Source organism: Phaethon aethereus, assembly GCF_964289735.1.
Source record: "Phaethon aethereus genome assembly, chromosome: Z".
Taxonomy (NCBI): Eukaryota; Metazoa; Chordata; class Aves; order Phaethontiformes; family Phaethontidae; genus Phaethon; species Phaethon aethereus.
The window spans coordinates 79,252,296-79,264,499 of NC_138577.1; positions in this window are offsets into that span (position 1 = coordinate 79,252,296).

The following is a 12,204-nucleotide window of genomic DNA, read 5'->3' on the forward strand; positions in this document are numbered from 1 at the left end:
GTCAAGCCAAAAGATTCCTAGCCAGCTGTACAATATAATGTGGGTTGTTCCAACAGCTGGCTTTTTTCTCCCCAAGATTTTCTGCAAAAGGTGTCTAGTTTCTTTGGTTTTCATTCAGAAGTGGGACAAGTCTTTCTCTTCAAACTCTGGAGCATTTCCAGAGGATGGATATTCCAGACAGCCTTACTAAAAACCCCAAAGCATCAGCCTGTGACCAGCTTAAGCAACAAACTCAACCAGAGGAATTGCCATGTTTTGCTTCACCCAGGGAGCCCTGTTTCTTCCACCAGACATTAAAGGGAAAGATAAATGACTTTGTCCCATTCCAGCTTCAGTTTGGGACATTAGTTATCTGGGAGTGCAGAGGTATGTTACAGGCACTGCACTTGAGAGGCTGCAGATCTGCCCAACTCTTAAATAAGGGATATTTTTCCCCCACACTTTGTTGCATGTACAAACTGCCTGGCTTATTCATCTGACACTCTTGACATTTAGGTGATACTGTGTTATGCTTAATGCTGTTCAGGCCTAGATAGCTAATGAACTGTCCTAAATGCCATTAGTGATCTCATGAATTACATTTCCAGGATATTCTGAGTGTTCATTCACATTAGAAGTACTTTTTAGAACTAGTTTTTATGGAAGGATATGATTTCACATCAGTAATTGCAAAACAGTGAGTGCTAAAGTAAGACTTCAACCCAGGCTCCAGGATATTTCCCACTGCAAAATACTTTTCATGAATACCATATTCATCTGATGCCACAAAGACTTCAAAATTACTATTCTCTAGCATCAGCTTTTCCATGGGGCCCAGTTCTCATATTACTAATATTTATATGGACATTTGCATCTAATTTAAAATATGTTTGTGTGGCATAGACATAGTGGACCCTTAGAAGCCTTAAGAGAGAGGTCCTTGACATTTAAGAAAAATGCACCTAGAGAATCACTGAGACTACTCTAAAAGCAAAAATACACTGGTGTAGCCTGCGGGAAAAGGAACACATTGTTTTAGGGCATCCCTCTCTAGAGTCGTCCTGTCTGGAGGCTCATTAGAGGCCAGGTCAGGACCATGTTGCACCAGCTCTTAGACATTTGTCAGTCTGGCCAAATTAAGGTGTTTAATGTCTCCCTGTGGTGGTGTTATACATTCCTACGCAGCATTGCTTTTTCTTTTTGTAAACTAATTATGACAGTTACATCACTTTTTCTTTCTGAACAAGGTTGCTGTAGGGATTTCAGTATGCTGGGGCAGCTGGGCTTGGCAGGTACCAGCATTGTGGAGCTTGGTCTTCAACACTCCCCATCTGAAAAGGTCCTTTTGGTACCCAGGACTGCAATCCAGCATGGGTGTATATGTCTTCATTTCCCTCATCCAAGCCTGCTGATGGCATCTGTGATTTACAGTCTCTGGCTGGCAAGGCATTTCATCTCCGAGGTGATAAATCATCGGTGTAACTCCTCCATCTCCTTGGTATGTGTGGATCGTCCTGACACATGCTGCAGCTTCGTGGCAGTGGCAAGGCAAGGAAACACTACTGGGGACTGGGAAGTACCTGGATCTGAGCCCGGATGGAGCTGTAGTCATGTTACAGCACCGAAGAGAGGGAGAGCAGGTTGAAAACACTGGGAAGAAGCTGCTATTTTGGTGATGGCCTGTTTTCCTTCAGAAAGTACATCTTCGTCATAAATGACCACAGACTGTAATGCCAAGCCGTGCTTTTTCTCTCTGTGGTTTGGGAGGTTGGCTTCCTCACCGGTTGGTGTTTAATTATATATTTCCCCTGTCCTCACAAGGCGACTGGTGTTGGGGAGATGAAGGGCAGCGGAGGCTGCACAGAAAGCCGGGTGCACGAGATGGGAGCAGCAACTCCTGGCAGCTGCTGCATCGCCACAGCGGTGTGGCATCCTGGTCCAGGGCAGTTGTCTTGTGGGATCCAGAGCTGCTGACGGTGGATGCTAATACTTGGATGTAAAAGGCCACCCCAGCAGCCTTGTTTCAGCAGCTCTGGAGAATGACATCCAGGTTGCTTGGAAACTCAAGGTGCCAGTGTCTGTAGTACAGCAGCTGGTAACTCTGCCATTGCGTAATAAAACACAGGACCATGCCCTTATGGGTGCACCTTGAGGTGTGTCAGACACTGAGACCCCTGGGCCAGCAGTCCAGCATTCAGGAGGCGCAGCACCACAAGACGTGCTCTCCTCCGGTGTTCATGGTAGGAAGAGGAAGCCCAGGCCACAGGCAATGCGAGCACATAGAATATTTTGGGTTTGGAAGGGACCTTTAAAGGTCATTTCGTCCAACCCCCCTGCAATCAGCAGGGACATCTTCAATGAGATCAGGTTGCTCAGAGCCCCATCCAACCTGACCTGGAATGTTCCCGGGGTGGGGCATCTACCACTTCTCTGGGCAACCTGTGCCAGGGTTTCACCACCCTCAGTGTGAAAAATTTCTCCCTTACGTCTAGTCTGCGTCTGCCCTTTTTTAGTTTAAAACCATTACCCCTTGTCCTATCACAACAGGCCGTGCTAAAAAGTCTGTCCCCATCTCTCTGATAAGCCCCCTTTAAGTACTGGCAGGCTGCCATAATGTCTCCACGGAGCCTTCTCTTCTCCAGGCTGAACAACCCCAACTCTCTCAGCCTGTCCTCACAGCAGAACTGTTCTATCCCTCGGATCATTTTGGTGGCCTCCTCTGGCCCCGCTCCAACAGGTCCATGTCTGTCTGTGCTGAGGGCTCCAGGGCTGGATGCAGCACTGCAGGGGGAGTCTCACCAGAGCGGAGCAGAGGGGCAGAATCCCCTCCCTCAAGCTGCTGGCCACGCTGCTTTGGATGCAGCCCAGAAGATGGTTGGCCTTCTAGGCTGGGAGTGCACATTGCTGGCTCAGGTCCAGCTTTTCACCCACCAGGACCCCCAAGTCCTTCTGGGCAGGGCTGCTCTCCATCCCTTCATGCCTGAGCTTGTACTGATACTGGAGGTTGTCCTGTCCCAATACGGACGCCAGAGGGAGACCACTGGTCCAATCTGGACATTGACCTGATGACCACTACCCTCTGCATGTGACCATCCAACCAATTCCTCCATCCACTGAGCAATGGTGCCCCTCATCCACATGTTGTCTTATTCCCCATGCCTTGAGACCTCAGCCGTTGCCTCACACAAGCACTGCCCGAGTGTGCAGGCTCCGAAAAAGCTGGAGAATGGATTTGCTCCATGGAGCGACCTCATGGGGTGCATTGATGTGAAGGAAGGTAAGGAGGGGTGATTCCATGCCAGGGTAGGGAAAGTCCCAAACCACAAAAAGAGAGAGAGCATGGCTTGGCATTACAGTCTGTGGTCATTTAGTTTTGTGTGCCCATCCTCCTTTTCATTAATATTAATGTCCTTTTCAAATAGTTGTCAGAGTGGATGGGTTTGTCATGGAACCATTGCAAAGTTTGACTGTGCAGGCAGCAATGGACTTGAGAAACAGGATGAAACAAACTATCCTAGAACTACAGCTTAAGCAATCCTATGTTGAATAAAGGAAAAGAAGACAGTCTGGAAAAATGAAATAACCATGACAAAAACATGACTATTAGAAAAAAAAACAACTTCAGTTCAAAACCAAAACCAGCCCTCCCCTTCCCAAGTGCTCTCCAAAGCTATTTAGAAATAATTTTGGTTATCTAGTTCACATTTTCATTTTTTATGTAGGTCTAGAAACTTTTATACACTAGTGAATGGGTACCAAAAAGTGTGCAAACACATTTAAATAATAATAAATATAAGAAAAGACATTAATGGTGAATAAAAGCTCTGTAGAAGAAAGAGTGTGTGAGTAAATTTGACCTGGGATTTGTAAGATTGGAGAAGAACTGTGTGTTAAGTTTGGATGTTAATTAGAGGAAGACTATACACAGAGCATATTGGAAAGGTTAATGTGGCAGAATAAAGGAGGAAAAAGAAATAGTAAACCCCCCATCCTTGTGGAGAGAGGGGTGAGGAAGAAGAAAAGAAAAGCAAGGCAAAGAGGAGCGCTAATTTTTCTGGGCTGGTAGGACCTTTGCTAGGTAACTCGGCCCGAGCTCGGTACAGTTAGAGGGAATGAGCATCTCTCCATAAGCCTGTGGCTTCATGGAGGTAAGAACAGCAGCCGGCAGAGGACATCAGGACAGTAGAGGGAAAAGGGATGAATCCACCCCCTTTGCCAGGGTGAGAGGTGTAAACAATCAAAAGCATCATAAATGCTTAAAGATACAGGCTCTGCCTTGTGCTATGGTAGGGCTTAGTGTTTTTTAAGGAGAGGCGGGAAGGTAGAACATTTCTTTAAATCTTAGTTCTTCTGGAGACACCCTGGCCTGGTAATCCAGATGTTTTCACCTGACAGATCTCAGGTTAGCCCTCTGCATGGCTAAATTTACATTGTGAAGACAGGTAAAGCACATGCTGAAGCCATCACCTGCAGTAAGCCCTCAGTGATACCCATGCCTGACATTCAGAGCAGGCAGATGGTAACTCATTCCTCACAGCCTCTCCCAGTTCACTCTGCTGGGGCAGGTCCTGAGCACAGAAACTGGCAAGAAAGATTAACTACGGTTTTAGTCACTTGGGTGTTTAAATTTTCCAGACTATTTTATGCAGAACATCCTGTCAAACACATTCACGTAATTTGTTTCAAAAACCCCAAGAAACAGCATATGCAACCCAAAACCTGCAGATGCTACAGCATACTCTGGTGACATTTATGAGCCTCACCGCCCTCTTTTTCCATGTGGCAGCTCTTCCCATGCCGGGTATATACTGAAGCTCTGCAGCTCTGAAATTGAAAACACAAGAAACTCGACAACAAGCTCTGAAACCCTTTCCTTGATTACGGAGCACCATCTGCTCAGGGCCAGGCAGGTCCTCCGTGGACCACGCGCAAGCCCCTCAGAGCAGCTGGTGGTGGCTGTTGAGCCCAGCCCAAGGCGGTTTTGGGGTACGAGGGTGTGTGACGGTGCGTGTCACTGTTTGTCTCACTGCAAACACTCCCCAATGTCGGCTGAGGATTTCCAGGCAACCTGGCATCACAAGGCACCGCAGAGGAGGGATAACCCTGTTTTTTAACATATGCCACAGCCACACCTGGATAATTATCCAGCTTGCAGACGGAGGGTGGGGGCACCTGTGTGGGGCTGGTAGGGTGGAGAGGTCCCTGGGACAGCAGGGAGAGGCACCAGCATCCTCCACGAGGGTGGTTGGGAGGCTGTGGGGGATCACGTCCCTCCTCACTTTGCTGCAGGGCACTAGTGGAAAATAGCACCAATGGGGAAACCTTCTTCAGATGAGAGAGCAAAGGTGTGCCTGGGGGGGCAAGCTGGAGGAGCCCTCCCTGGAAAGCAGCAAGGGCTGCTGAGGCTCTGCAACCCCATGCAGAGGTGTCACCTCCACTCAGCACACAGGGAAGATGTGGCCGAGGTTCCCCAGGCCCACTACTCCACATCAGACAAGGTGCTCCAGGAGAAAGCTCCAGGCTCTACAGAAAGTTTGTGTAGGTAGGGCAATGAAGGTCTCTTTGCATGCGACTCAGGAGAATTTTAGCTGGCACCCTCCCAGGCAGCTGGTGAATGTGAGGCTAGAAATAGCCTTGGCATATATTGTGTATCCTTAGGACTCCAGTATGTGTACCAAAAGACATCAGTGGGACTAAAATATTGTGCCTCTTCTCCTTTCGCTAAGGATCCCATTGTATCTGCAGGAAATTTTGGAGTTGAAGAGGGGTATCAGTTAAAAGGTACCAGGGAAACAACAAAGTCTGGACAGCTTTCCAGCAATATTGCTGCTGCTAACTTTTTCCAGGCTGCAGTTCTTCAATGTCTAAGAAGCATGAATAAATATATATACAATTGTAAATGTTAAGCTGTGTGGGAAGCCAGCGGCTGTAACTGGTGTTTGCCCAGTTACAGCCCTTGCCCTTGCCCCTTCATTTCAGTGCTCTGGGTTATTCAAAGCTTTGCTGAACTAAGACTTCGCTTTTACGCCCCATTGCATAGTTGAATGTCTGAGAGCAGCATTGCTGCTTCCCTCTTCAACCTCTGCACTTCCTGGTGAGTTCCTCCGGGTGGTATCACACCTCCTGCTAACTGCACATGGGCAGTGGGGAGACATCTCCCAACCACTTCACCCTTTCAGCATGGCTTTGCACAGTGTACCTCAGTCACCAGCTGAGTGCCAGTGATGCCCTTGAAAGAAGAACCATCGGCTGCAGTGGTCGTTCACCTCCTGAAGGACTAAGGCCCTAACACTAATTAATTCATTTAATTTATTGCAAATCAAATCAGAGTAGCATAATGAGAAAGAAGAACAACTTTAGAAACATCTTCCCCGCCGCCAATCTTCCTGGGTCCAGCCACTAACGCCTGATGAGCTTCCCAGTTGTTGCAGGACCTGAGACACTCTTGTTTTCTGCAAATCAAGAGGGCATGGCTGGGGGCCATGTCAAGTGCATGCTCTTCCTTCCGGAAGGCCTTGCTTTTCTTGCTCTGCTGTACATGAGGTGGCTTTGCTGCTGCAGGGCTTGGATCACACATGGGAGATGTGGGCTTGTGCCTCTCCCTGCCACATGTGATGCACTTCCTCACCACTGTTTCCAAGGTTCAGTAGCTATCCCCGTTCAACAGCTTCAAGGATTTTGCGTTGGATGCCACCTCCAAGATGGCAGCGGGAGCTGTTACCAGCTAACAGGTCATGCCTGGCCATGAGCTTTCAGGCACTCTCTGCAAGGACAGATAGCCAGTGCAGCCTGTGGCAAGGCGGGCAGCTGCCTACAGAGTAAACTCACAGAGTGACCTCCCTGACTGATTTAATACTGACACACTGATTTCATACTTCTGTAGAGGAAGGAAACAAAACATTAAGGAAGGTTTGAAAAACAAAGCCCTTTGGGGCACTGAAATGCTGTTTCAATCCTTTAGTGCTGGGGCATCTTGATAAGAAATTCCTTGGAAACATCCTGTAAAGCTCAGAGAGACCATATTGACTTCTCTTTTAATTTATAAACTCAAAGAGTCGGCATGTCAATAAATTATGGGGCTCATGAACAATTATACTATTCAGCTATTTCCTGACTCCATTCTGCTGAAGACTGGCTCAGCAAACAGTGGCCAAGAGGGACATCTGAGCTGAATCTTGTCCTGCATCACCATAGTCTGGACCTGGCAGCATGGGAGACCCATCCTGTAACTGGCAGAGTTTTTTCTCTGGTTTCCAGAGAGCTTGGGTAACTATGCTTTTTGCCATATAGCTTCCATCCCTGCTCAACCATTGTCTGAGCGTGCTTTTAGCTGGCTTCAGAAATGGCTCCCTGCATGAAAAATTCCCATTAGCAAGATTTTCCTCTATTTAGCTTTCTGTTTTCCACTGTTTATACCACTCCCCTCTGACCTGTTTTACTTATCCCCCTCTCCCTCTGTTCCTGCCAGAAATTTTCACTGTCTTTATACATGATGTCCCACAACTTGCAATTAAATCCCTCTTTAAAAACCATCCTCTCCACCCCATACAAGCTCAGTCTGCCTTCTCAAGCACAGCATTAAATAAAAGCTGCACAATCACGCCCCTTTTGGCATGAGTAATGTGACCAAGAGAAGGTTTTTGTTTCACGTGGCTCTCCCCCAAACACCCTTTCAAGTCAACCCCACTAACATACCTGCATCATTTTACAGTGCATTGACATAAACCCAATCCATGTGCTTTCAGCTCAGTTCAGTGCTGTGTGGCCCTCCAGGAACAAGTGGTATTTAGGTGCCTAGATGCTTTGGTACATTTGGATCTGGTCCACTTAAGGTTTATCCATCTTCCACAGGGTGCTTTGGCAAAGACATGTAAATCCAGTTAAATACTTGAGGACAGGAAACCAGCCGGGGAGGGAGCCTGACTGGAGGCTGATGGGGCCTTGCAGTGGCGGTTAGGCAGGGACCTGTGGCTGGGGACTTGGTCTGATCGAGTGTCTTCTCCATCCCATGAGGCTCAGTGGAAGCAGGGGGAGATATCCGTGCTCATGGGAGCCGACTAGGCTTGCTGCCTGAAAAGGGCCATATTTTGGGTGCAGCTAGCATCAAATGGAAACCAGAGGGAAGAAGAGAGGGCAAGGAGATGGCAGGGAGCAGGAACACCTAATGCTGTGAAAGCCTTGGGCCAGTGCTGTACCCCAAAGATGCCCTCCTAAAAGCAAACAAGCCTTACAAGGGTGTGAGCAAGCGCCCTACTTTAGCACCTTCCTTCTTTCACCCCAATTAAGTAGGGCTGAACAATTTCTGCCTCCTTCACACAATGCGTGAGGGGTGACAAAGCTGCCCAGCAAGTCAATTCCCATTGTGTATCAGGAAACTCCACCTTTCTCCACAGAGATGACACTTCGCAGAGACCTGAGCTCTTCCCTCCTTTCTAATGACGGGTTATTAGTTTGCAACACTTTTGAAGCCTTGCGTGAGTGCTGCGAAATGCTGCTTCACCGGGGTTATGTCATTACCCATGTGTTTTTGCTAGCGTTTTCTGGGCTTCTTGTGTTTCAGTTGCAGCTTGAGGAGATGATGCTTATTTTAAGGTAAGGCCAAGAGAGTTCAGCTTTCCCAGATGCTACAAGAGGAAGAAGCGCTTCTTGGGGCCATTTGTACGTAAACATCCTCCCTCAGTCTAAGCCACAGCCTCTTGCCACCCGTGACACTCCAAGGGGGAGCGCACAGCCCGGCATGGAGCCCCGCCGTCCTCCAGCCCCCCACGCTTCCCCTGCCCTGCGTACGCCTTCCCAGCCAGCGAGTCCCCACAGCTCGGGTGCAGCGAGGCACGGACCCTTGCAAAGAGTTTTGTGTGCCCGGCCACGGCCCTGCACCGAGCTGCCAGCCCAGACAACACGGAGCTTGCGATTGCTCCCAAGAAGGGCTGGCTGGGCGGTCTGGTACGCCCCAGCAGTTCGTGCAGGAGGGAGCGTGCCCAGGGCACTGGCTGTGCATCCTAAGCACCGCAGCCTTTTCGGGGGCCCCCACCCCAGCTATCTGCCCCGGGAAGCTTGTGGGATGTGCCTTGGCTCTCCTCCTGACCCTTTGCTGATCCCAGGAGGGCTTGCTGTGTTAGTAACGCGGTGCCGCGTTGTGGGCTGGGCACTGACAGGGCCCTGAGACTGGTGCGTAAGACAGCTGTCCCGGCTGTTGGCTGCCCCCAGAATTTGGCTTCCAGGGGACATCCTTGGAAATGAAGGTCTTCCCATGGCCGGTGCAATCCGCCCTCCAGATGTCACTGCTGCCGCGCAGATCCCCGCCGTGCGACGCTCCCTGTGCAGGTCGCAGTGACGGGCAATGTGGTCGAGTAGCTTTGCACACTTTTGTTCTTCCTTCACCGATTCTTCCCACCGCTGCTGCCACAGTCTGGACGGGAACACGGCCCGCAGCGTTTCCAGCTGCCCGTGGCACATGGCCCTGGACCCACTGCAGCGGTGACGCAGGCTGGGACTGCGCAGGAGCTCTCACACGGACACCACACTTAGTGCTTACTGTAAAACCTTTCTTCCTGGAGACCCCACCAAAAAATCAGTGGGTTATGCTGCCGATTAACCAGGGTGCAGCCAGAACCAGCAGCAGACCCTGAGATCTGGGTGGCATTTGTTGTTTTTTTTTTTTTCCTGCTGCTGTTTGGGTTTTGTGTTTGTTTCTTAGTTTGTTGTCTAATTTGTCATTAATTTAATTTGTCATCAATAATACCTGCGCTATTGCCGGTGTGACAGGATAGCCCACACCCCTTGGACTTGCACCATGTGAGACACTGGGATGCTGTTCAGTCTTTAACCTGGGGAGGAGAGCAGGTAATCGTTTCCTGGACTGCCCATCCTAGTCAATTCAATAACTAGGACATAATTGAAAGTCATCTGTAGTGCTAATGTCCACGTTAATATTTGTAGTTCTGGTCCTGCCTAGCCCTGTCCCTCCCCTGCTACAGCTTGTGGTGCCCTCACTTGGCTTTCTTACACTAGGGACACCGTTTGTGGGGTTTTTTTTTAACATGTTCTGTTCCCACCCACAGCTGAAAACACTGTACTGAATGCTCTCAACAAACTAACAAACAAAAAAACCCCCTGCTCTTTTAAAGCAGTTTAATCAAACCCACCTCTGCAGAGGAGATCCTTCGCCTCTCCATTTGCTTTCCCGTTGTGAAGACGCCTCTTAAAGCCTCCTACAACTATTAGAGGTCCAATATCCTCACCTTATATGGGACTACACCAGAAATGATGGCTAAAATGGCTCTTCTGTAGTCCTTAATGACTTATATGGGATAAGTTGTGGGATAATTATATGGGATAAATAGTGGGATAAATATATGGGACAAACTGGCTCTTTTATAGTCCTTAACTACTTTGTAAAAATACTCCAAAGCTTGGTGCATGCCGTTTTGGCTACGCAATAGAGTGACAGGGATTTTAGATGTTCTAAGTGTGTGTTATCAAACAAATACCAACTGCTGGTAACAGCAGAATGCATTGCAAAAATTCCTGAGCTGCTGCCACCCACTGGCATCACTGCATTAGTTTTGCAATGTCTGAACGCTCCCCTGCAAATGTCCAATTTCCACTTTTAATTCTCATAAGACCCGAGGAGAGGTCTAGGAGTTCCCTTTGCCATTGTGTGCCAGTAAGTCCAATAAGCCACCCCCTTTAGCACAGAGCAAGGAAAGGCAGAAGATAGAAAGCCTCTTCTGTGTTGAAAAGACAATAACCTCTTTTTCTTCATAGGTATACAGACCAGAATTGGTGGATAAATTATCAGGCTTGTTTTATAATCCGTTTTCTAACTTCCAGCAGTATCTACTAACTGGAAAGGAAACTCACATAGAATCATAGAGTCTTTGGTCTGGAAGGGACCTTCAAAGGCCATTTAGTCCAATCTCCTGCAATGAGCAGGGACATCTTCAACCAGATCAGGTTGCTCAGAGCCATGTCCAAGCTGATCTGGAATGTTCCCAGGGATGGGACACCTCTCTGGGCAACCTGGGCCAGTGTTTCAGGACCCTTCTCCAGGCTGAATAACCCCAACTCTCCCAGCCTGTCCCCACAGCAGAGCTGTTCTATCCCTCGGATCATTTTTGTGTCCCTCCTCTGGACTCACTCCAACAGGTCCATGTCTTTCCTGTGCTGAGGGCTCCAGAGCTGGACGCAGGACTCCAGGTGGGGTCTCACTAGAGTGGAGCAGAGGGGCAGAATCTCCTCCCTGGCCCTGCTGGCCATGTGGCTTTGGATGTAGCCCAGGAGACGGTTGGTCTTCCGGGCTGTGAGCGCACATTGCCGGCTCATGTCCAGCTTTTCATCCACTAGGACCCCCAAGTCCTTCTCCCCAGGGCTGCTCTCAGTCCCTTCCTCCCCCCACCTGTAGGCAGAGAGCAGCTTTTGGCATCTGACTTTCCCACCCGCCCTCGTTAACGGCTGTGCACAGGCAGAGGAGGGCTGGTGGAGAGCACCAACGGCATCGCTGTGGCTTGGCCCTAGCCAGCTCCCATTGAAACCACCAGTGTCCCCCGCCTCCTCCCGCGGGCTGTGGAGCAGGGCTGTAATTACACGCCCGCCTGTTCCCGGCACAGGGCAGGGCAGAGGCCGGTGTGAACCTGCCCAGTTCCCAGCAAGTCGCCGCAGCCAGTCTGCAGCCGCCCGGCGCGCCGGCACCTTTGGGCTCGCACAGGCAAACGTGACGGCAGCTTCCTAGCAGGGGTGAGGGACGGGGTCTCTCCGGACCATGAGATGGGGGCGAGGGGCTGCAGCAGTGGGCACACGGCTGGTTTCTGCAGCTGTGCACGTGAGGCATGGACGGCTGGCTGAAATGGCGTGCTTTGCTGTGCAGGATGGCACAGGTCCTGCAGGTGTGAAGGAAGTGAGACAAGAAAGCTCGTGCAGTTCATCACAAAGCAGATCTGGCCTCAGCAACCCCCGCAAGCATGTTAACGGGAAAGAGGCACTCAGGGATGCTCTTGTGCCTGCAGCTGATGCCAGTGAGTGGAGAAAACCAGATTCTCCCCGCCTCTAGACAAAGACAGAAGCAGAGTCAAGAACTGGGGGAGACCAACGGACCACCTTGGGAGGTGGAGCACAAGCCCCTCTCCTCCAGCCACATGCTGCTTGCAGGGGTAGACCTTCCTGCAAGAATGTGAGGAAACAGGCAGCTTTATAGAAACACAACACAGGTTTCCGTTTTAATGAGAA